At 42.9% G+C, this 25,766-nt stretch overlaps 1 protein-coding gene across 1 annotated transcript in view; it reads left to right on the top strand.

Annotated features, from left to right (window-relative positions):
* Positions 1-25,766, top strand: part of ONECUT3 (one cut homeobox 3) — a 247,837-nt gene that overhangs the window by 219,787 nt on the left and 2,284 nt on the right. The window lies entirely within an intron of this gene.

Genomic DNA, 25,766 nt, shown 5'->3' on the forward strand with positions numbered 1-25,766 from the left:
ATGTGCTTGCAGCAGCTCATTCCTCAGTGGTTCTCAGCCTGGATGGTAGCATCTTGGCACTGTGCAAGTTGAAAACTGTTTATCCCCAGACAAGGATTACGGCGTGGGATAGAACGATGAACAGGTGAGAGATATGGTTGTTTTTTTCTATTTGTTTTATTACAGGGGATCGACGGCTTCAGTGGAATGGATGATGATGCGAGTATGGTTTAATTTAGCTTCATTAAAGGAGTTTGTGTCATTCTTTCAATTAAAGGACTTTATTCTGGCTGTGTGTTTGTTTACAATATAACTATAGGGTTAGTAATGGAGAGGCGTCTTCTAGATGTCTCTCCATTACTAAGTGGTGGGCTTGATGTCACCGGACAACACAAAGGTGACATCAACATCACAAATATGAACTCCACTTGCCACCAGCACAGGGCAAGTGGGAAGAGCTGGGCAAAGTGCCAGAACTGGCGCATCTAATAGATGCACCTTGTCTGGGGTGACTGCGGGCTTCTATTTTTAGGCTATGGGGGGCCAATATCCATGGTCCCTTACAAGCCTGGAGATACCAGCCCCCAGCTTTCAGCCTTAGCTTGGCTGGTTGTCAAAAGTGCGGGGGACCCCATGTCATTTTTTTTTTAAATCATTTATTTAAATAATTTAAAAAACAGTGAGGACCCTCCTATTCTTGATAACAAGCCTTGCTAATGCTGACAGCTGAGGGTTGCCACCCGCAGCAGTCAGTTTTACCTGGCTGGTTATCAAAAATACAAGAGAACCATGTCAATATTTTGTAAAAATTATTTATAGCACAATTGATGGGTCAGTTGTCAATTGGTGCCCTGGTGTCTGCCCCTAATTCAGCTTTCCCCCCCCCCCCCCCCCGAGTGTGTTGCCTATGCGTTTAGTTTTGCCTCCCATTGAAGTCAATGGGGGTCAGATATGTTCGTCGAACATGTTTGGTGAACATCGGGACATTTGTCATCCTGAACCGAACCAGACCTTGAAAGGTCCGCTCATCTCTACTGTGAGATAGCGCTCCCTGAGTGCATTGGGGAACACTCGCTTGGCAACGGGGTTAAAGCACTCAGGCACGGTTTTGCACAAAAACAGTCTATTCTGGTTTAATTAGACTCATAAACCGAGTCACAAACAGTTCATTATACACATCAACGGAACATATTAACCACCGACAGTCTGTTCCAATGGCAGATACTTCTCTGCGCGTAACCCCCTTTATCTGGAGCAACCTTACAGGAGCTCCTGCTCTACACACTGACTCCTGCCAGTTCTGGTTCCCAGGGAAGCTGCCTAACTGGGATCACCGTCCTTGTGACCAGGGCACTTCAGATAGTCCAGACCCACAGAAGGAATGGTAGCTTCCCCAACACAATAGCCATCACAGACTCTGCAGATACGGCCTCTCCGTGCACTATTGAGGTAGTCCAGTCCTTGGCACTTCCAACACACAGGCCATCAGTCCATGGCCTTACCATGTGCTTCCAGGAATCCAGTCCACTCCAGGACATTCCAACACACAGGCCATCCAGGACCTCACACTCTGACCATTCAGGTCCATACACTCTGAACATGTGACCCAAACCCTGGTCACATTATATACCTGTAAACACAGTGTCTGCAAATTGAGATTCTGGTTTGGCTATTATCCTAAGTCATGTGACATGGCTCATTAAAAGGTCAACATTGACTTGTAGGATTGCTACCTTCCAATAGGTGGCACTAGAGTTCTAGTTCTCTTCCTCTCTGGAGAGACAATTTGCATAATATATATATTTGTTCATATGGGGTTAAAATAAATGGTCTTTTGCCCTACAACAAAACCATCATACAGCCTCTTCCTTCTGTCCATCAGCTTTAAACTGTCCAGTAGAACCACATTGGTTCACTTTTTTTATATAATTTTCTATGTGGGTAATCGATCTTTTTTCTGTGCCACCACATACTTAATTGTACATGAATAAAGGCTTTTTTTTTACAACCATCTTATCTTGACCTTTTTAATCGGGTTTCTCTCTGTTGGTTCTTGTATCTTCCCGACTGGTCTCAGCAATTAGTCCCGGCAGATACACGAGCAGCATGGTGGCTTAGTGGTTAACATTGCAGTGCTGGATTCCTGGGTTCAAATCCCACCAAGGACAACATCTACAAGGAGTTTGTATGTTCTCCCCGCATTTGCATGGGTATCCTCCGGGTATTCCGGTTTCATACTCTGGTGTAGCTGCATTATATTTTATGGGGGGGCTATATTATAGTCTGTGGGGTTGCTGCATTATACTCTATGGGGTGGGTCCATTGTACTCTGAAGGGAGCTGCATTATACTCTATGGCGTGGCTCCATTATACTCTATGAGGTGGCTGTATTATACTCTATGAGGTGGCTGTATTACACTCTATGAGGTGGCTGCATTATACTCTAGAAGGGGGCTGAATTGTACTCTATGGGGTGGCTGCATTATACTCTATGAGATGGCTGCATTATACTCTATGGGATGGCTGCATTATGCTCTGAGGGGGGCTGCATTATACTTTATCGAGAACTATGGGGAGAATTATACTATATGGAGGCTGCATTATACTCTATCAGACTTTGGGAAGTGCATTATACTATATGTATTATATGGGACATGCATTATACTGTATTGAGTACTCTGGGGAATGCATTCTACTATATAAAGAACTATGGGGTGCATTATACTATGGGGAGTGTATTGTACTACATGGAGGACTATGGGGGTGCATTATACAATATTGAGGACTATGAGGAGTGTATTATACTATATGGAGGACTATGGGGAATGTATTATATGGAGATCTATGGGGAGTATATTATACTAAATGGAGGACTATGGGGCACATTATACTATATGGAAGACTATGGAGAGTGAATTATTCTATGTGGAGGACTGTTGGAAACATTATACTATATGGAGGACTATGAGGTGAATTATACTATGGGGAGTGCATTGTACTAAATGGAGGACTATGGGAGTGCATTATTCAATATGGAGGACTTTGAGGAATATATTATACTTTTTTATTTTACTTATTTATTTAATCGTATGAACATATATTTTAACATCATATAAGAGTGAATAACGAACATTACACAGTGATTGAAAAGGAACAAAGGAACAGAGATCAGAGTCAAATATAGAGATTTTCTATGTATACAATAACATTGTCATTTCCAGTGTAGAAATCATTCTTGTCACCAGTATAAGATCTGAGGGGACATTCCTCAACAATGTGCTGAATTATTCGACGGTCAGCACCACAGTCACAGGCAGGAGAGTTACATGTTTCCCACTTATGCATAAGATCTGCACAGACACCAGTTTGTTCTCATATGATTCAAAGTAACCCAAGTTTTCCTTGGTAGCTTGAAGCCTGGTGGTGGATTTTGTAAGTGAGGAAATGTTTGAAGCTCACAGTCTACTGCACTGACCAAACGTGTTCGCCATTTCTCTTCTAAATTAAAATCATGTTCATAATAAGTAATTGCAGTTCGGATGGGTGGATGTCTTGATTTCAGTTATTCACTACTTTGGTGTATTCTTTAAGTAGAAGCTTTTGTCTTCTCGGGTTTTCAGATGCGATATGGCTCAAGACAGGTAACGAGTGGACGGGCATAGGTCTGATGGCACCAAATACTATGCGCATAGAGTTGTTCAGCTGAGTTTTGATTGCATTCACGTGACTACTATTCAACCATACTGGAGCACAATATAATTATATTATACTATATGGAAGACTTTGGGAAATGTATTATATGGAGGAGTATGGGGAGTTTATTATACTATATTGAGGACTATGGGGAGTATATTATATTTTATCGAGGTCTATGGGGAGTGTATTATACTATATGGAGGACTATGGGGAGTATATTATACTATATGGAGGATTATTATATGGAGGATTATGGGGCACATTATACTATATGAAGGACTATGGGCACATTTTACTATGTGGAGGACTATGGGTCACATTATACTATATGGAAAACTATGGGGCACATTATGCTATATAGAGGACTGTGGAGAGTGCATTATTCTATATGGATAACTATGGAGCACATTATACTACATGGAGGACTATGGGGTGCATTATACCATATGGAGGACTATGGGGTGCATTATACTATGTGGAGGACTATGGGGTGCATTATGCTATGTGGAGTACTATGGGGTGTATTATACTAAACAAGCAAAATGCTGCCTATTCATTGAGTAATTGGATTGTTTATGCTGGAACAAAAATCATATATATATCTTTATATTTCTTAGCAGAGCCACAGGGACACATGCATGCATGCAAAAAAAGGGCCCATAGAACTCTAGTTACTCACCTGTGTGAGACTAATCAAACACATATTAATTTAACACTTTATAGGTGTGCCTACTAATTTTTTATATTGCTTAGAAAATATGGTGGTTTACATTTCATAGTTCAAAAATGTGTTTTGCCATATATTTAATATATCTGCCTCATTATCATCAGCTGAATAAAATCGCTTGTTATCAGGTTATTTCTACGCTAAAATGGGTGAGCCAGACTGAAAAATATGTTGTATTTTCTGATCTGACACTTTGAAGGGTCCGATGCAACATTTAATGAGCCAAATAAATGTGATCTATCCCATAGGAAACTATGTGAATTTTTCTTGCATCAGTTTCCCTCTGGCATTTCACAGCCATGCTGAAGGGAAAAAGACAGATATATGGAAATTAGGCCTTATGGATTATTTGTAAAGAAAGTTGACTGCAATGTCTTGCACACAGTGCAAAAAGGACATGGAAAGGATGAGTAAAGAACACTCTATTAAATCCCAAGCCTGTCTGCACTTAATGAGTTATGTCATAGACCAGAAGTTATCCAGAGTAGAGAATTGTGGAACATTTGTAAACGGACCAGTTGAGTGGAACATGAAAATCTATCTTCACATACATGGCTGAGTGGGTCCACAAGCCTGTCAATAAAGTAGATCTTTAAAGTTACATCACAAATGTACTGCAGGCAAATTCTCTGCTATCTATGGAAAATCATTCTCTGGAGAGATGGGCAAAGTCAAGCCTGTGTTCTGATAGACCAAAAAATATATAATTAAGGCAGCTTTCACAATATCACAATAAAGCATCGATCTTCAGAGAAAGAAGAAAATAACAGCAAGAAACCCATTACTATGTTCACACGCAGAAGATACAGTATGTTGCACATATTTCACATTAATCTGATTGCGGTACTTTCTACCTCAATTGTATACATTCAAGTCCCATTTATATAAATGAGACAATCACAGAAATGTCTAAAACATTTGTGTTGCATGTGAAAAGGTAAAAATAGATACTACTGCATTGACTGATTTTTCAGTAAGAGGCTCATTGCCTTACGTGGACTTTGGGAAAGGTCTTTGCATCTCTACTGTCAAGAAGGGATAATTAACAATGAGCGAACGTGCTCGAATAAGGGGTTATCCGAATATGCTTGGGTGCTAACCGAGTGACTTAGTCGTGCTCAAAAAATATATTTGAGTCCCTTCGGCTTCATGTCTCATGGCTGTTCTTTTTAGCCTCCCTATGGCTGGCCTGGCACAAAAAAATCGTTATGGAATAGTGGAACATAACACTGTATGTTCTATGAGCCCAGTAAAAAGAAAGTATTTGTTAAACATTCTATAAACATGGACGCCTATGAATGATGGAAGTCATGAGCTTATCAATAGCTTTACATTGCATATGATGAATGGCAACAAGACTTTGGCATTTATAGCTTGTAATGGCATTCATTTGTCATGAAATATCAGTTAAATGGATATTATCATTCTCACGAGTGACAGATGTCACTATTGGACATTTGCCATAACCTCCTATTAAATTTTATGTCAGGGGTCTAGCCTAAGTTGTAACCAAATTGCAGGCAAAGTATTCTCACTAGAGACAAGTGATCAGGCAGAATTCAATATTGCCCATTTGCGAGGATTTTACCAGGAGATTTAAGTCACAAAGACGTTATTATCCCCAAATGTAATGTCCCGTATTATGCTCTGCAGTTTCTCTAGGCGCCAATGCATAATAGTTGTAATATATAAAAAAAGAGAAATATCCTTATACTTACCTCAATGTTCAGCTGTTTGGTCCTCTTCACATCTTTGGATCAAGGAACGCGACCTTGGAGGACGCATTCACAGAAGTCTCTCGGGCCTTTCAAATCTGAAGCCCTGCCCTAGCGTAGGAGGCCTGGGCATTTCAGTATGGCTGACGGCAATACAAAGAAGCAATGAGGACCAGATTGGTGGTGGTGAGGAGCAGAAGGGTGGGGTAAGCATATGCATTTTATTTTATTTTTACATTTTTATAGCCTTTCAGGGTTCAGAAAATGGTGGCCAACACCTGCCATTTTGTTTAATCTGCTCTGAAGTGTATTGCAAAAAAATTAGCATTTTAACAAATGTGGATTTTTGTAACATTTGAGTAGAATTCAATTCCACTCAAATGTATTCATTCATCTCTATTAGTGTACTCGCTGCTCGGGTTTTCCCGAGCACACTCGGGTGGTCTCTGAGTATTTGTGAGTGCTCCATCTCATCTTTGTGAGATTTAGTTTTTGTTGACGCAGCTGCATGACTTACGGCTGCTAGCCAGCCTGAGTACATGTGGGGGTTGCCTGGTTGCTAAGGAATCCCCACATGTATTCAAGCTGTCCAGCAGCCGTAAATCATGCAGCTGAGGCAACAAAAACTAAATCTCTGGGCAGTTACAAATACTCGGAGACCACCCGAGCGTGCTTGGGAAAACACGAGCAACGAGTACACGTGCTCATCACTAATCTCTATTATTCACCTGTAAGGTTAGTTTCACAGCACATTTGAGCCTCCTTTGTTGCCTCCATCAGGGGCTTCCAGCTAAAACCAAGAAACCTGTGCTCAGCGGTGTCTGTCTTTTTTTGCCAAACACAATTGAATAGTCTACTGTGCTATTGGTTCAGGCATAAAAGACAAAAACTGTTGGTGAAATGGTCAAACAGAGTTCAAAGTTGCAGAGTGAGATTCCATTTGCCTCATTATAGCTATTGCATTTGATCAGGTTCCATCTCAATTACTTTTCTCTCGATTTCAGAAGGAATCCCCTGACAGAATGCCAAGGAGGCTCAAACATGAAACTTATCTAGCTTATATTAATCTCTTCAAAACATATAATGTTCGCATCCATCATATGTTGTGTCCCTGCCTTTGAGATCTGCATGTCTCTTTCCCAGCAGATAATGGCTGATTCAATCAGCCATCATGTGCCTTTAACTGCCACTGGTGGAGCGGAGCTCCTTCCTTGGCTTTTACCCTGTTAAATACCGCTGTCAATCTCTGACAGCAGCATCTAGCACACTCCGCCAGGGGTCATGATTCTGGGGCACCGATGGGTTGTCATGACAGCCGAGAGTCTGCTGAAGACATCTGTGCTTGTCATGATGATTCTCCTGTGTTTATAAGAGATTGTGATTTTCTCTACACATAGCAGTAACTGCTATGTATAGTACAAGTGATCAGATGATCGCAGCTCCAAGTCCCCTAAGGGGACTATTAAATCCAGTAAAAATATTTTTAAAAATATGAAAAAAAAAACAAGTTCAAATCACCCACCTTTTCACCACTTAAAAAAAACACTAAATGTTTGGTATCTGTATACTTGGACTGACCTGGAGAATCTGTGTAGTGAACATTGTAAATGATAACCCCTCCCCCCCCCAAAAAAAGTCGAAATGTCACTTTTCTTGCAGTGTGTAGAGGGTGCGCAGGCAGCTGGTTTGGGCCCTGCTTTCCTGTGCATACCTGCCAAATAAAACTGGGTACGCTTTATATGTTTTAATATGTGTGCCATGTAATGTGTTAGCATTTGATTCTGTTCTAGTATGTTGACCAATGTACTTGTGTTTATATATTGTACAAGTAATGTATATATGTCTCTAGGTATGAGGGATAGAGGTAGGATATGTAGTGATACAGCTAGATAAAGTGTTCAGTAAGGGTACTGTCACACAGTGCAATTTTGATCACTACGACGGCACGATTTGTGACGTTCTAGCGATATCGTTACGATCTCACAGTGTCTGACACGCTACTGCGATCAAGGACCCTGCTGAGAATCGTACGTCGTAGCAGATCGTTTGAAACTTTCTTTCGTCGCTGGATCTCCCGCTGTCATCACTGGATCGTTGTGTGTGACAACGATGCGTTCGCTGGTAACCAGGGTAAACATCGGGTTACTAAGCGCAGGGCCGCGCTTAGTAACCCGATGTTTACCGTGGTTACCAGCGTAAAAGTAAAAAAAAACAAACCGTACATACTCACCATCTGATGTCCGTCAGGTCCCTTGCCGTCCGCTTCCCGCTCTGACTGTCTGCCGGCCGGAAAGTGAGAGCAGATCACAGCGGTGACGTCACTCAGTCAGAGCGGGAAGCGGACGGCAAGGGACCTGACGGACATCAGATGGTGAGTATGTACGTTTTTTTTTTTTTTTACTTTTACGCTGGTAACCACGGTAAACATCGGGTTACTAAGCGCGGCCCTGCGCTTAGTAACCCGATGTTTACCCTGGTTACCCGGGGACTTCGGCATCGCTCCAGCGCCGTGATTGCAAAGTGTGACCGCAGTCTACGACGCTGGAGCGATAATCATACGACGCTGCGACGTCACGAATCGTGCCGTCGTAGCGATCAAAATTGCACTGTGTGACAGTACCCTAAGGGTTAAGTAGGATTTAGGACAGTGGGAGCATTACAGAGTCAGATTCAGATTTAGATGCCAGATAAGATAGGAAGAGTTAGCCAATGAAAAGCTGGCTGGTGGGAGAAGTTAAGAGAGGATTCTAGAAGCTAGGAACTGGAGAATGGGATTCTGAGAAAAGAAGGATTGAAGTTGGAGAAGTGTTACATGTCTGTATTTGGAGAACGTGTGGATCTGAGCAGTTGGAGGGAATCAGAGGTTTGGCCTTTGGGTAACTCCCATGACATCTGGACCTACAGTCCGATAAGGATTGACAGCGGGATCCTGTAATTTCATCCAAGATGGGGAAAGTGGACGGGAAGCACCAGGGATCAACTAGACCGGTAACCCATAAAACTGCGGGAATGGAGACCACGGTGCCAGATTACACGTTGATAGGAAAGACCAGGGACAGCTCAGCAGAAGGAGCACCCATGACATGTGAAAAATGTTGGACAATGTCTGTTACAAAGTTGAATGATTTAAGTAAAATTTTATTGAAAATGAATCTGGACTTTGAGAATATTTGTGTGGTGCTGAAACGGATCGGGACTTTGCATGCTGAGGAGACTTCTGACCCACAGGTGGGTGAAGTACATTGCAAGCACAGCACAGAGCAAAAGGAATCTAATGTTTCTGTAGCAGAGCGTCAGGGTGTCCCAGAACAGCAACAGGCTCTCGCCATGACTATCACCCTGGCCACCGATACATCTGCACGTGGAATTTGTTTCCCACTTTAAAGTGCATTAAATGATAAAATGAATGATGTAATTCAAAAGTACAAGTTGCCCTGCATGATACAAGCCCTCATATGGCAACGTGGAGTAAAGAATATAAAATGGAAAATCGCCCGGGGTGAAGTTAACCAACGGAAAACTTTTTATATAACCTTTTAGAAAGTTTCAACTTTTCTGAATTCTTGTGCAAAATAACCATGTAGGTTTTATGATTGATTGTTTTTTTTTATAGAACAAAATGTATAAAAACATTGATTATTTTTATTTCAGTAACCAAAATATCAAAAATTAACAAAGAAAGCAACAGAATACTGCAGATTGCTTGAAAATAACTATTACTTTTTACCTCCATTTTTTTTCTTTTTACCAGAAACTATCATGATAACAAACCTGAATTTAACAAATGACTTACTGAAATGGGAAAACTAAAACATAAGTCCTATATTTAAAAAGCAAAAGGCATAAGGGGCTGGATACTAGTTATTTAATGGAAAATACCTCTTTGTGTATTCACTCATGTATAGACTGTAGTTGTTAAACTACCCACTTAAGGACAGCAGGTAATCTTTGAAAGCAGTTGGCAAGTCATTGTATTTTCTGCAAATCACTTGCACTTAACTTAAATGTGCTGGAAATTGCCGGTTATATTACAGACAAATGCTGCAAAAATATTGCCAACATTTAGAAACAAGAAAGGAGAATGAGCTTTGGAGACTATAACAGTGGCTTTGTGAGGCTGACAGCAGATATAGAAAAAGCCATCAGGTCGACTTTAAATGGTCCATAGATATCTCCATGGGTGGTATTATTTCTCCACGCGACTTGTAGACCATTACTATCCTATTAGTAGGATGTAGTACTTAATTCTCAAGACTCTTAGACTTTTATTGTCAAGAACACTTGAATAATCACAGGATCATGCGATGGCCAAAGAAAACAGATATCGTTTAATGTTGAGGCAGGAAAAGCTCCTACTTCTCTGAAACACTTAGAATTCAAGCATATTACAAGCTTTGCGAATAATTGAAATGGGTGGGAAATTTAGCAATGACTACTACTACTATAGTAAAAGACCTTTTACAATACAAACCATATTTGTAATTTGTAAAAAAAATTATTATAATACATTGAACCAATTCAAGACCAGGCACAGTTTTAGGTTTTGACGTATGGACAATTTTAAGGCTTTCCATCTGGTTAGTACAATAATTTTTGCCTATTTTTTTTAGTTTACATGGGGCCTAAATTTTAGGCTATTTTTTATTTTTACATGGGAAAATGTAAATAAAAGAATGGAAATACATGTCTGTTTTTAAGCTTTTTTATAATGTTATTACCTCTGAAATGCATTTAAAATTATGTTCCTTTTCCTTTTACTGTTTTTTGTATGTCCGACATATTGTTTGTTTGTTTGTTTTTTGGCAGGGACAAATAATGGTTCAGAATGGCAGTGGCTTTCCTCTTTTTAACTTTCTTTAGTTTTTTTTTTTTCATTTCTTTCTTTTCTTATTTATTTCACACCAATGCCCTCCCCATTGGCTGATTGAATGCATTTTTGGCATTTCAAAGGATAAAATCATTTTTAGAATTGCAATTTTCCATTGAAACTGGGCTTTATGAGTTACAGTTACAAGACACATTTTGCCTCCTGTCTCCACTGCAGAAATTATCTGCTAAGACCTTGTGCCCTCCTGGCACCCTGCAATGTTTCTGCTTCCTAAACTGTAGACATGTTGGTTGTTCAGCTATGTGTATACAGCGACCGGTAAGGCAGATCAATAAAAAACCATCTCTGCCTTCTTCAAAAGAAGTTTGGTTGACTTCGACAGGCAATTCCTGCTCCACAAGCAGCACAATCTCTGCTGACTTTGCAAAAATGTTCTAAAATATCCTCTTCATCTATATATATAATTGTCTAAGGGTTTTTCCGTCTGTCTGTCTGTCTGTCTTTCTGTCTGTCTGTCTGTCCTGGAAATCCCGAGTCTCTGATTGGTCGAGGCCGCCAGGCCTCGACCAATCAGCGACGGCCACAGTATCGACGTAGATGTCATAATGGTTGCCATGGCGACGATGATGTCAAAAAGGTTGCCTCGACCAATCAGCGACGGGCACAGTCGGAATCATCATTGTCCATATACTACGGGGACATGCATATTCTAGAATACCCGATGATATTTCCATCTGTCTGTCTATCTGTCTGTCTGTCTGTCCTGGAAATCCCGCGTCTGATTGGTTGAGGCCGCTAGGCCTCGACCAATCAGCGACAGGCACAGCATGGCGACGATGATGTCATAATGGACCTCGACCAATCAGAGACGGGCACAGTATCGACGTAGATGTCATAATGGTTGCCATGGCGACGATGATGTCATAAAGGCCGCCTCGACCAATCAGCGACGGGCACAGTCTGCCGCGAATTCGCCTCGACCAATCAGCCACAGGCACAGTATCGATGTAGATGTCATGGCGACGATGATGTCATAAAGGTTGCCTCGACCAATCAGCAATGGACACAGTCTGCCGCGAATTCTGGAATCATCATTGTTCATATACTACGGGGACATGCATATTCTAGAATACCCGATGCGTTAGAATCGGGCCACAATCTAGTTTGTAATATGGACCAATGAATCGCTATACAATGTTGTGTGGTCAGCAAGCTTCTAAATCCTCAATCCTGGGACTGAAAAGTGATTGTATATTAGACACCTGTGTTGCCCTCCAATTGGCTCTTGCTGTCTCCTCCACTTAGATACATGTCTCATTCCTCCTGCTTTTAAAATAGCCACCGCAGTGGCACAGGGAGTGCAGGGGTAAGGCTAAACCACATCTACACTGCCTATTCCTATTCCACATCACAGGAAATGCTAGGGAGGCATGGTTTAAACTTGCCACTGCATTCCATATGCCATTGTGGAATCCATCTTATAGGCAGGAGGTAAGAATTGCATATCTCAACAGAGGGGGCAGTGTTATGACCCCAATGGCAGAGGGTCTCAGAAATAATTACTAAGTCTGCAAACACAAAAAACCAGCTCATAGGGCAGTGGTAACTGAGCTGACCATATATCTAATCCTAGCACCACAAATAGCAGCAGCCGGGGAACGTGCCTACGTTGGTTCTAGACGTCTCGCACCAGCCGGAGAACTAACTAACCCTAGAAGGGAAAAGAAAGACCTTTCTTGCCTCCAGAGAAAAGACCCCAAAAGTTGGATACAAGCCACCAACAAATAATAACGGTGAGGTAAGAGGAAAAGACAAACGTAAGAATGAGTTAGGTATTTAGCAAAGAGAGGCCCACTAGCTAATAGCAGAATAAGTAAGATGACTTATATGGTCAGCAAAAACCCTATCAAAATATCCACGCTGGATATTCAAGAACCCCCGAACCGTCTAATGGCCCGGGGGGAGAACACCAGCCCCCTAGAGCTTCCAGCAAAGTCAGGAATCACATTTAGTACAAGCTGGACAAAAATAAGAGCAAAGAAAATAACCAAAAAACAAAGAAGCAGGACTTAGCTTAATTTAGCACGAACCAAGACCAGCAGACAGGAGCAAACAGAAAGGATCTGATTACAACGATGCCAGGCACTGGACTAAGGATCCAGGAAGCTTAAATAGCAACACCCCTGGACTAACGACCCAGGTGGGTGCCAAACTGAGGAAAGACAATCCCAGAGTCATATCACAAGTAACCACAAGAGGGAGCCAAAAAGTCTAATTCACAACAGTACCCCCCCCTTAAGGAGGGGTCACCGAACCCTCACCAAGACCACCAGGGTGATCAGGATGAGCAGCGTGAAAGGCACGAACTAAATCGGTCGCATGCACATCAGAAGCAACCACCCAGGAATTATCCTCCTGACCATAGCCCTTCCACTTGACCAGATACTGAAGCCTCCGTCTGGAGAGACGAGAATCCAAGATCTTCTCCACCACGTACTCCAACTCGCCCTCAACCAACACCGGAGCAGGAGGCTCAACAGAAGGAACCACAGGTACAACGTACCGCCGCAACAAAGACCTATGGAACACGTTGTGAATGGCAAACGACACCGGAAGATCCAAGCGAAAGGACACAGGATTAAGGATTTCCAATATCTTGTAAGGACCAATGAAGCGAGGCTTAAATTTAGGAGAGGAGACCTTCATAGGAACAAATCGAGAAGACAGCCATACCAAATCCCCAACACGAAGTCGGGGACCCACACCGCGGCGGCGGTTGGCAAAACGCTGAGCCTTCTCCTGTGACAACTTTAAGTTGTCCACCACATGATTCCAGATCTGCTGCAACCTATCCACCACAGAATCTACCCCAGGACAGTCAGAAGGCTCCACATGTCCCGAGGAAAAACGAGGATGGAAACCAGAGTTGCAGAAAAATGGCGAAACCAAAGTAGCGGAACTAGCCCGATTATTAAGGGCAAACTCAGCCAACGGCAAGAAGGTCACCCAATCATCCTGATCTGCCGAAACAAAACACCTCAAATAAGCCTCCAGAGTCTGATTAGTTTGCTCCATTTGTCCATTAGTCTGAGGATGAAAGGCAGACGAAAACGACAAATCAATGCCCATCCTAGCACAAAAGGATCGCCAGAACCTGGAAACAAACTGGGATCCTCTGTCAGACACAATATTCTCAGGAATGCCGTGTAAACGAACCACATTCTGAAAGAACACAGGAACCAGATCGGAAGAGGAAGGCAGCTTAGGCAAAGGCACCAAATGGACCATTTTAGAAAAGCGATCACATACCACCCAGATGACAGACATGCCCTGAGACACCGGGAGATCTGAAATGAAATCCATGGAAATGTGTGTCCAAGGCCTCTTCGGGACAGGCAAGGGCAAGAGCAACCCGCTGGCACGAGAACAGCAAGGCTTAGCTCGAGCACAAGTCCCACAGGACTGCACAAATGACCGCACATCCCGTGACAAGGAAGGCCACCAAAAGGACCTAGCCACCAGATCTCTGGTGCCAAAAATTCCCGGATGCCCTGCCAACACCGAGGAATGAACCTCGGAAATGACTCTGCTGGTCCACTTATCAGGAACAAACAGTCTGTCAGGTGGACAAGAGTCAGGTCTACCAGCCTGAAATCTCTGCAAAACACTTCGCAAATCAGGAGAAATGGCCGACAAGATAACTCCCTCTTTAAGAATACCAACTGGTTCTGCAACTCCAGGAGAGTCAGGCACAAAGCTCCTTGAAAGAGCATCAGCCTTCACATTCTTTGAACCTGGTAAATACGAGACCACAAAGTCAAAACGGGAGAAAAACAATGACCAGCGGGCCTGTCTAGGATTCAGGCGTTTAGCAGACTCGAGATACATCAAATTTTTGTGATCAGTCAAGACCACCACACGATGCTTAGCACCCTCGAGCCAATGACGCCACTCCTCAAATGCCCACTTCATGGCCAGCAACTCCCGATTGCCAACATCATAATTCCGCTCAGCAGGCGAAAACTTCCTAGAGAAGAAAGCACATGGTCTCATTACCGAGCAACCAGGGCCTCTCTGCGACAAAACGGCCCCTGCCCCAATCTCAGAAGCATCCACTTCGACCTGAAAGGGAAGTGAGACATCAGGCTGGCACAAAACAGGCGCCGAAGTAAACCGGCGCTTCAACTCTTGGAACGCCTCCACGGCTGCAGGAGCCCAGTTAGCAACATCAGAACCTTTCTTGGTCATATCCGTCAAAGGTTTAACAACGCTAGAAAAATTAGCGATAAAACGACGGTAGAAGTTAGCAAAACCCAAGAACTTCTGAAGACTCTTAACTGACGTGGGTTGAGTCCAATCATGAATAGCTCGGACCTTGACTGGGTCCATCTCCACAGCAGAAGGGGAAAAAATAAACCCCAAAAAGGGAACCTTCTGTACTCCAAAGAGACACTTTGAGCCCTTAAAAAACAAAGCATTCTCACGCAAAACCCGAAACACCATCCTGACCTGCTCCACATGTGAGTCCCAATCTTCAGAGAAAACCAGAATATCATCCAGATAAACAATCATAAATTTATCCAGATACTTCCGGAAAATATCATGCATAAAGGACTGAAACACTGAGGGAGCATTAGAGAGCCCAAAAGGCATCACCAAGTACTCAAAATGACCTTCGGGCGTATTAAATGCTGTCTTCCATTCATCTCCTTGCTTAATGCGCACAAGGTTGTACGCACCACGAAGATCTATCTTGGTGAACCACTTGGCACCTTTAATCCGGGCAAACAAGTCCGACAACAGAGGCAAAGGATACTGAAATTTAACAGTGATTTTATTCAGAAGCCGATAGTCAATACAAGGTCTCAAAGATCCGTCCTTCTTGGCCACAAAAAAGAATCCAGCACCAAGAGGGGAAGAGGATGGACGGATATGCCCCTTCTCCAGAGACTCCTTGATATACGAACGCATTGCGGCATGCTCAGGTACAGACAGATTAAACAGTCTTCCCTTAGGAAATTTACTACCTGGAATCAAATCTATGGCGCAGTCACAGTCCCTATGAGGAGGCAGAGCACTGGACCTGGACTCGCTGAATACATCCTGATAATCAGACAAATACTCAGGAACTTCCGAAGGAGTAGAGGAAGCAATAGACACCGGCGGGGAATCAGCATGAATTCCCTGACAGCCCCAACTTGACACAGACATTGCCTTCCAATCCAAGACTGGATTGTGGGTCTGTAACCATGGCAGACCCAAAACGACCAAATCATGCATTTTATGCAGAACAAGAAAACGAATCACCTCCCGATGTTCAGGAGTCATGCACATGGTTACCTGCGTCCAAAACTGTGGTTTATTTTCCGCCAATGGCGTAGCATCAATACCTCTAAGAGGAATAGGATTTACCAACGGTTCAAGAACAAAACCACAGCGCTTGGCAAATGACAGATCCATAAGACTCAGGGCAGCACCTGAATCCACAAACGCCATAACAGAGTAAGAAGACAATGAGCAAATTAAAGTCACAGACAAAATAAATTTAGGTTGCAAATTACCAATGGTGACAGGACTAACAACCCTTGTTAGGCGTTTAGAGCATGCTGATATAACATGTGTAGAATCACCACAGTAAAAACACAACCCATTCTGACGTCTATGATTTTTCCGCTCATTTCTAGTCTGAATTCTATCACATTGCATTAAATCAGGTGTTTGTTCAGACAACACCACCAGAGGATTAGCGGTTTTGCGCTCCCGCAAACGCCGGTCAATTTGAATAGCCAGCGCCATGGAATCATTCAGACTTGTAGGAATGGGGAAACCCACCATCACATTCTTAATGGCTTCCGAAAGGCCATTTCTGAAATTTGCGGCCAGAGCACACTCATTCCACTGAGTAAGCACGGACCATTTCCGAAATTTTTGGCAATACACTTCAGCTTCATCCTGGCCCTGAGAAATAGCCAGCAAGGCTTTTTCTGCCTGAACTTCAAGATTGGGTTCCTCGTAAAGCAATCCGAGTGCCAGAAAAAACGCATCAATGTTTGCCAATGCCGGATCTCCTGGCGCTAGCGAGAAAGCCCAATCCTGAGGGTCGCCCCGTAAAAAAGAGATAACAATTTTAACTTGCTGAGCTGAATCTCCAGATGAACGGGGTCTCAGAGATAGAAACAATTTACAATTATTCCTAAAATTCCTAAATTTAAATCGGTCTCCAGAAAACAGTTCAGGAATAGGTATTTTAGGTTCAGACATTGGACTACTGGTAACAAAATCTTGTATGCCCTGCACACGAGCAGCAAGCTGGTCTACACTTGTAATCAAGGTCTGGACATTCATGTCTGCAGCAAGCACAAGCCACTCAGAGGTAAAGGGGAGGAAGAGAGGAAAAAAAAAAAAAACTCAGAATTTCCTTTCTTATTATCCCACTTCTGCAATGCATTAAACATTCAATGTTGGGCCTGGCATACTGTTATGACCCCAATGGCAGAAGGTCTCAGAAATAATTGCTAAGTCTGCAAACACAAAAAACCAGCTCATAGGGCAGTGGTAACTGAGCTGACCATATATCTAATCCTAGCACCACAAATAGCAGCAGCCGGGGAACATGCCTACGTTGGTTCTAGACGTCTCGCGCCAGCCGGAGAACTAACTAACCCTAGAAGGGAAAAGAAAGACCTTTCTTGCCTCCAGAGAAAAGACCCCAAAAGTTGGATACAAGCCCCCAACAAATAATAACGGTGAGGTAAGAGGAAAAGACAAACGTAAGAATGAGTTAGGTATTTAGCAAAGAGAGGCCCACTAGCTAATAGCAGAATAAGTAAGATGACTTATGTGGTCAGCAAAAACCCTATCAAAATATCCACGCTGGATATTCAAGAACCCCCGAACCGTCTAACGGCCCGGGGGGAGAACACCAGCCCCCTAGAGCTTCCAGCAAAGTCAGGAATCACATTTAGTACAAGCTGGACAAAAATAAGAGCAAAGAAAATAACCAAAAAACAAAGAAGCAGGACTTAGCTTAATTTAGCACGAACCAAGACCAGCAGACAGGAGCAAACAGAAAGGATCTGATTACAACGATGCCAGGCACTGGACTAAGGATCCAGGAAGCTTAAATAGCAACACCCCTGGACTAACGACCCAGGTGGGTGCCAAACTGAGGAAAGACAATCCCAGAGTCATATCACAAGTAACCACAAGAGGGAGCCAAAAAGTCTAATTCACAACAGGGCAGCAAGGGTCAAACGGATGGCAACAAGGGTGATTGTACTTGAGAAATATGTAGTCCTCTTTTAAATTACAGAGTGGTGGGTCATTTTGGATAATTTCAAATTAGTTTAAAAGAAAAAGGGGTTAATGTTCCTATGATTCAAGGGCTGAATAGGTGCTGAGCTGCAGTTCTTGGCATAGTCATTAATAGGAACCTGTCTCTGGATTCATGGTGTCTGAACTTTGCATGAATGCAGCCAGGTCTGTTGTGAATTAGACTTTTTTGGCTCCCTCTTGTGGTCACTAGTGATATGACTCTGGGATTGTCTTTCCTCAGTTTGGCACTCACCTGGGTCGTTAGTCCAGGGGTGTTGCTATATGAACTTCCTGAATTCTTAGTCTGGTGCCTGGCATCGTTGTAATCAGTGCTTTCTGTTTGCTCCTGTGTGCTGGTCCGGGTTCTTGCAAAATTAAGCTAAGTCTTTATTCCTTGTTTTTTGGTTATTTGCATTGCTCTTATTTTTTGTCCAGCTTGTACTAAATGTGATTCCTGATTTTGCTGGAAGCTCTAGGGGGTTGGTATTCTCCCCCCGGGCCGTTAGACGGTTCGGGGGTTCTTGAATATCCAGCGTGGAAATTTTGATAGGGTTTTTGCTGACCGTATAAGTCATCTTACTATATTCTGCTATTAGTCAGTGGGCCTCTCTTTGCTAAATACCTAGTTCATTCTTACGTTTGTCTTTTCTTCTTACCTCACCGTTATTATTTGTTGGGGGCTTGTATCCAACTTTTGGGGTCTTTTCTCTGGAGGCAAGAAAGGTCTATCTTTTCCCTTCTAGGGTTAGTTAGTTCTCCGGCTGGCGCGAGACGTCTAGAACCAACGTAGGCTCGTTCCCCGGCTGCTGCTATTTGTGGTGCTAGGATTAGATATACGGTCAGCCCAGTTACCACTGCCCTATGAGCTGTTTTTTTGTGTTTGCAGACTTGGTATTTATTTCTGAGACCCCCTGCCATTGGGGTCATAACACAGGTCTCTTTGTTTAGTCCTAGGATGACTTTTCAAACTTTGTTTACCCTGCATGCCTCATGATTGCATACCTGGCTGCAATTGCACAGTCAGGGTCTGATTCATGCTGCCCATAGTTTGAGAAGCAAGACTCTGTTACATGTTCCCTTTAACCTCTTAAACTTCTAGCCTGTTTTCATGACCAGGCCAAATTTAAAAATTCTGACCAGTGTCATTTTATGTGGTAATAACTCTGGAATATTTCAATGGATCCCACTGATTCTGAGACTGTTTCCTCGTGATATATTGTACTTCATGCATTTATTTAAAAATATTGGAAATTTGCCGAAAATGTTGGAAATTTCACAATAATCAAAAACTTTGAATTCGTATGCCCTTAAACCCCTTTCCGCCATAAGGTATAATAGTACTCTGATGTCAGACACTCCCCCTTTGATGTGGTCTCCAGCGGTGAGCCCACATCTTTCCCAGCATATGTCAGCTGTTTTGAACAGCTTAAAATTAGGGTACCGTTACACAAAACGATTTACCAATGATCACGACCAGCGATACGACCTGGCCGTGATCGTTGGTAAGTCGTTGTGTGGTCGCTGGAGAGCTGTCACACAGACAGCTCTCCAGCGACCAACGATGCCGAAGTCCCTGGGTAACCAGGGTAAACATCGGGTTACTAAGCGCAGGGCCGCGCTTAGTAACCCGATGTTTACCCTGGTTACCATCGTAAATGTAAAAAAAAAAAAAACAGTACATACTCACATTCCGGTGTCCGTCAGGTCCCTAGCCATCTGCTTCCCGCACTGACTGTGAGTGCCGGCCGGAAAGCAGGGCACAGCGGTGACGTCACCGCTGTGCTCTGCTTTTACTTTACGGCCGGCAGTCAGTCAGTGCGGGAAGCAGATGGCTAGGGACCTGACGGACACCGGAATGTGAGTATGTACTGTTTTTTTTTTTTTTACATTTATGATGGTAACCAGGGTAAACATCGGGTTACTAAGCGCAGCCCTGTGCTTAGTAACCCGATGTTTACCCTGGTTACAAGCGAACGCATCGCTGGATCGGTGTCACACACACCGATCCAGCGATGACAGCGGGAGATCCAGCGACGAAAGAAAGTTCCAAACGATCTGCTACGACGTACGATTCTCAGCGGGGTCCCTGATCGCTGCTGCGTGTCAGACACAGCGATATCGTATGGATATCGCTGGAACGTCACGGATCGTGCCGTCGTAGCGACAAAAGTGCCACTGTGAGACGGTACCCTTAGACCACATTTGGTGGCAATGTCCAACTGCGTTCAACAGCATAAATTCAGCACAAGTGTGCATTACAAACATGGTGAAGATCTAATCTAACGCTGTCTAGTGAGGTGACGTCTAACAGCTTTGTTAATCTAAATGGCATGAACGTGTATGTATCCAAAATGTGTCATTTGTCTTGCTTTATAAGGGTCATGCTAATAAGCAAATGAATGCATGCAAGCAATGCATCACATTCTAAATTCTGCTATACCTACATTTGCTCAAAGCTGTGATTGATTTTCTTTGTATGCAGCTGTAATAAGACGGATGGGGGAAAAATTATGTAGTGCAGCATCAGCAAAATGTAGAAACAATGACTGATCATCAAGAAAACCTTTTTCAAACTGAAATGTGGTTATGTATAAAAATACAGAAAATAATCTCTACTAAAAACAGTTTATATGAATGTCTATTTACTATAAAATCACATTTATTTTGCTGTTATGAACTAAAAAATTGTGTTTTAAAAATTCAATGCTTTGGGCATGACCTATATAACTGCTTTTTAATGTGTAAGGCTATGTCTGCACTTGTCAGATTTCACAGATTGTGATGATGTGTTGGCAAAGATTCCACATGGAAAGGCCAGTGGATTAGCCCAATGCAGATTTGATCTATTGAACAAAACCTAACATACATGGTAGAATTAAGTAAAAAATGCAAAAAGGGTTTTTTTCTCATCTTTTTTTAAAAGTTCACCTCAATAGTTCATACTCAGGTTAAAAATCACTTATATAGCTACGTGGATGGAAAAACATTATTGTTGGATTACATGTGAATGAACCATCTAAACTGCTCTTCTTAATGGAATGTCAAATTCTTTAATCCATGTCAGAAAAACTCATGATTTACCCAATAAAGACATTTAACCTTTATTTAGCTTGTCCATCAGTGGCTGAAGATCAGAGTAAAGGTACCTTCACACTCAGCGACTTTACAACGAGAACGACAACGATCCATGACGTTGCAGCGTCCTGGATAGCGATCTTGTTGTGTTTGACACGCAGTAGCGATCTGGATCCCGCTGTGATATCGCTGGTCAGAGCTAGAAGTCCAGAACTTTATTTGGTCGTCAGATCGGTGTGTATCATCGTGTTTGACAGCAAAAGCAACGATGCCAGCAATGTTTTACATGGAGCTAACGACCTGCGAGAATGATAAGTGAGTCACCGCTATGTCACAGGATCGCTCCTGCATCGTTCTGGAGCTGCTGTATTTGACATCTCTACAGCGATCTAAACAGCGACGCTCCAGCGATCGGCTCGTTGTCTATATCGCTGCAGCGTCGCTGAGTGTGACGGTACCTTAAGGCCTTACAGATGCCTCTCCTTTATTAACCCCTGTGGTTAGCAGACAATGCAAAGCTGACATCAACCCCATAACCATTACCCATATTGCCACCACAACAGAGCAATTGGGAAGAGCCGAGTCTAAGCACCAGAACATCTAATGGCTGCATCATTTCTGGGGCAGCTGAGGGCTCGTGTTATTAGTCTGTGAAGGGGCCAATATCCATGGCCTCTTCCCAGCCTATTAGTATGAGCCTGCAGCTGTCTGCTTAGCGTTTACTGGTTATCAAAAATAGGGGTGACCCCATGTCATTTTATGGGGGGCCCATCTTTTTAATAACCAGCAAAGGCTAAGAAGACAGCTGTGAGCTGTTATTAAAAGGCAGGGAAGGTTCATGGATATTGGCCCCTTCCCAGGATAACAACACCAGCTGCCAGCTGTCTGCTTTCCCTCAGCTGGTTATTAAAAATAAGGAGGACTCCACGTAATTTTTTTCATTAATTTATTTAATTAACTAAATACAACTAAAGAAAACTACACACGTAAAGTACTGATTATACATTATATCTCACTTACATATTTCTATTCTTTTCTGACAGTTCTGGCTGTGAATTTACTGTACTTCCCTGATAACATTTGGGGTTCCTATTAGGTGTGTGTGTAAAAATCGGATGGCACATGCATGGTCCGTGTGCGTGTGAATTTTTTCTCACACTCATTGACTTGCATTGATGAGCATGGGCCGTTTCACACAGCCAAATGCAGCATGCTGCAAATTTTTTTTCTCACCCCAATTCCAGGTGAGGAAAACTTGCAGATGAGCACTACCTCATCGAATGACATTGGTGTGTTTTTTTCCTCACACTGCGCTCTCTGATTTTATACACCTGTACATGCCAGCCCTAAGTAGCAACACTGCATAATGAGACACTTGGAATGTTCTAGTAAAACCTACTAGTGAGAGGTGTATATTGCATGCTAAGGTCTCCATGCAGATATTGGGTTGATAAGAAGATCTGCAGCAAAAAGTTCAGTAGCAGGGTTTCGATAGTCTTAATTGTAGGAAGAGACAGCTTGCAAAGCTTTGTGTGAGACATTGCTGAATTGACATGGGCTGAGTACTGTTTAACTTGGGAGGAATTGACATGGGCTGGGTGCTGTTTTTCTTGGGATGGATTAATTCTTGTGGTTCTAATAGGGGTATAACTATCACGGTTCCAGAGGATGGAACCGTGGCCAGGTCCGTGGAATAAGGGAGCTCGCCTTTGCCATCTCGATTCTCAGTTCAATATGCATTCTCGAAGGCACATTCACCTGAAATTTATTGCAGCACAGAAAGCCACCAGTTCCATTGACTGCAATTGCTATGCAGGCTGCCAGACAATCAGAGGCTGGCTGCTCAGATCAGCATTCCTGTCATGTGTGGCGCATTATGTTGCGACCTTGCACCGACCACCCATCTGTGCCTGCTAGCCAGCTATGAAAGAGGAAGATGACACTTCAGGGTGCAGGGAAAGGTAATATCTTTTTTTATGTGTTGGAGAAGAACTCTAGGATGGGGGACATTATTATAGGAATGAGCCAGGATGGGGGACATTATGAAAGAATGTGGACCAAAACAAGGGACCTGATTACCAGAAGCAGACGTCCGGCGCGCTCCGCAGGGTGACAGACAGCGCGGAGACATACTGCATCCGAGATCTCCTGAGCACTCCAGTGGGACAGTGAGTGTGGGGAGCGCTACGTGTCCGGCTAAGTATAAGACTGCGTGCGTGCAGAGAAGGGTGGGCCAGTTAAAGGTCATTGAAGTGCGGTTCCCTTTGCTGGCTAGCACTTTTATTGCGTGGGCTTTTGGACTGGGGGCTCAGCGGGTAAAACTGCTGTCGCCAGAAGACGGATTGTTAACCTTGGACCCTATCGGAGGACCCTACAGCGGCTGTTGCCAGTACTACAACCCCCCATCAGACTGTATTCGAATGAGGACCAGAGAAGACCACGTTTAACCTTTGTTTACATCCCTCATTACTATCCACTGGTTAATGTTATTAGCTCCCTGACCATTGCTACCCTTTTCCTTTGTTAGCCAATTAACTTTGTCAGGCTAAGCTCACATTAGCGTTCCGGGGCTTTGCGGAGGGCTGCGTACGTCCTCTGCTAAGCCTCGCCTACTTCTGCATACTTCTGCATGCGTCCTGCATACCTATCTTTAACATTGGGTACGCAGGACATGCTGATGTATGTGGATGCGTTATTTTGATGCGCCCACCGACCACATGGGAATGCAACAAGTTGCGTTTTGTTTGGACAGCAGGCATGTCAAAACGACGCATCCGCATACATCCGCATACATCCGCAAGTCCTGCGTACCCAATGTTAAAGATAGGTACGCAGGACGCATGCAGAAATATGCAGAAGTAGGCAGGGCTTAGTGGAGGGCTTACGCAGCCCTCAGCAAAGCCCCTGAACACTAATGTGAACCCGGCCTTATACAGCCTGGTTCTGCAATCTCTGCGTTACTGCATTCCCGCACCTGCTTACACCACCTTCATCGAGATGCTGTTGTGGGCCTCTGATTATCCTGCAACTTCAATATGTAATTCGGAGGAGGTAGCCAGTGTCTTACTGCTCTACAATAGTTTTCAACTGGATGTTTGTCCTAGGATGCAACTCGAGATGAAAATAGTGCTGATCACTAGTGGGCCCCCCTCTTTTATGGGCCAGGTCACCATTGCACTCCCTGCCTTCTCTGCAACCACTATTTTTATGCTCCCACTTACAATACAGTTGCTTGTTGAATTGTTCCAGCTTTTATTTTAATAGAAAGTTCACGTATTTTACATCATCAAGAGTATATATTGAGCAGTGTTATGGCACCACCTAGTGTGTATTGCGACCACTAAACATCAGTGCATTATCTGATTATTATAACCACTAAGCGTTTCGACCACTGTTGTGTGAAGGAAAGGAAAATTAAAACATTATTTTCATTGAATACAATCTGCGATGTCACTCTGGCAAAGAAGCTGTAAAAAGTTGAAAATTAGCAAAGAAATGCTGTAACAATAGGCAGTAAACTGTCCACTTTGGTAGAAAAGGTTTTTTTTTCATCCTGTAACTGTTGTTTTCTACAATAAAGGGTTTTGTCTAGAACCTAAATATACTGTTGCTTAAATCAATTGTCCCAATAAATGACTGCAAATGTTCAAGCATATACATCATAGGTGGAAATAGACTGTAGACAAATATATTCCAGAGAATGCAATTTTTGGCATGTTATATATGAAAGTAAAAAAAAATGTTTTTTTTATTGGTAATTAAACACATTTAAGACAAGAACTTACCGTACATTCTTGAGTAGCAAAACAGGCATAAGAACAAATCTACAGAGCAAATGGAAAAATAGACTTACAGTTTTATATAGCCCATTGTCTACTACCAGCTCCATATTGCTATTTGGTATGTAGAAAAGATGTTGCACTAAAAAAATTAGCTATAGTATTAAATCAAGAACGTACAGTATACTCACATAGGTTGCACAAATATTCACCTCATTAGAGAAAATAACTTCATTGACCGTGGTCAGCTCTGCAAGAACCCACATGACAGGTGGCAAATTAAGCACACGTCTCACCATAGAAAAAAAGCTGCACCACCGCCAACAAACTATGTAGATAATTTGATATAATCAATTCATAGATGGTAAGTACAGTAGGTACAAAGACTAATGATACTCATTATTCAATTCCCCCATTAAAGTGCACAGTGCATATTCATATGTACAATCATACTTAAACCATAAGAAGGTATGAAAGGTTTTATTATACCGGTTTAGTAGAACGCTGTATATAGGATGAGGAGCTTCTGCCTTCTGCCCCGACGCGCATGTTTCGCCCTGCTTCTTCGGGGGAAATAAACTGTAGACAAATGTATTCCAAAGAATGTAATTTTTGGCTCTGTATATGTAATTTAACCTCAACTGTTCCGAAAC

This window comes from Ranitomeya variabilis, chromosome 1 (assembly GCF_051348905.1).
Source record: "Ranitomeya variabilis isolate aRanVar5 chromosome 1, aRanVar5.hap1, whole genome shotgun sequence".
Lineage (NCBI taxonomy): Eukaryota > Metazoa > Chordata > Amphibia > Anura > Dendrobatidae > Ranitomeya > Ranitomeya variabilis.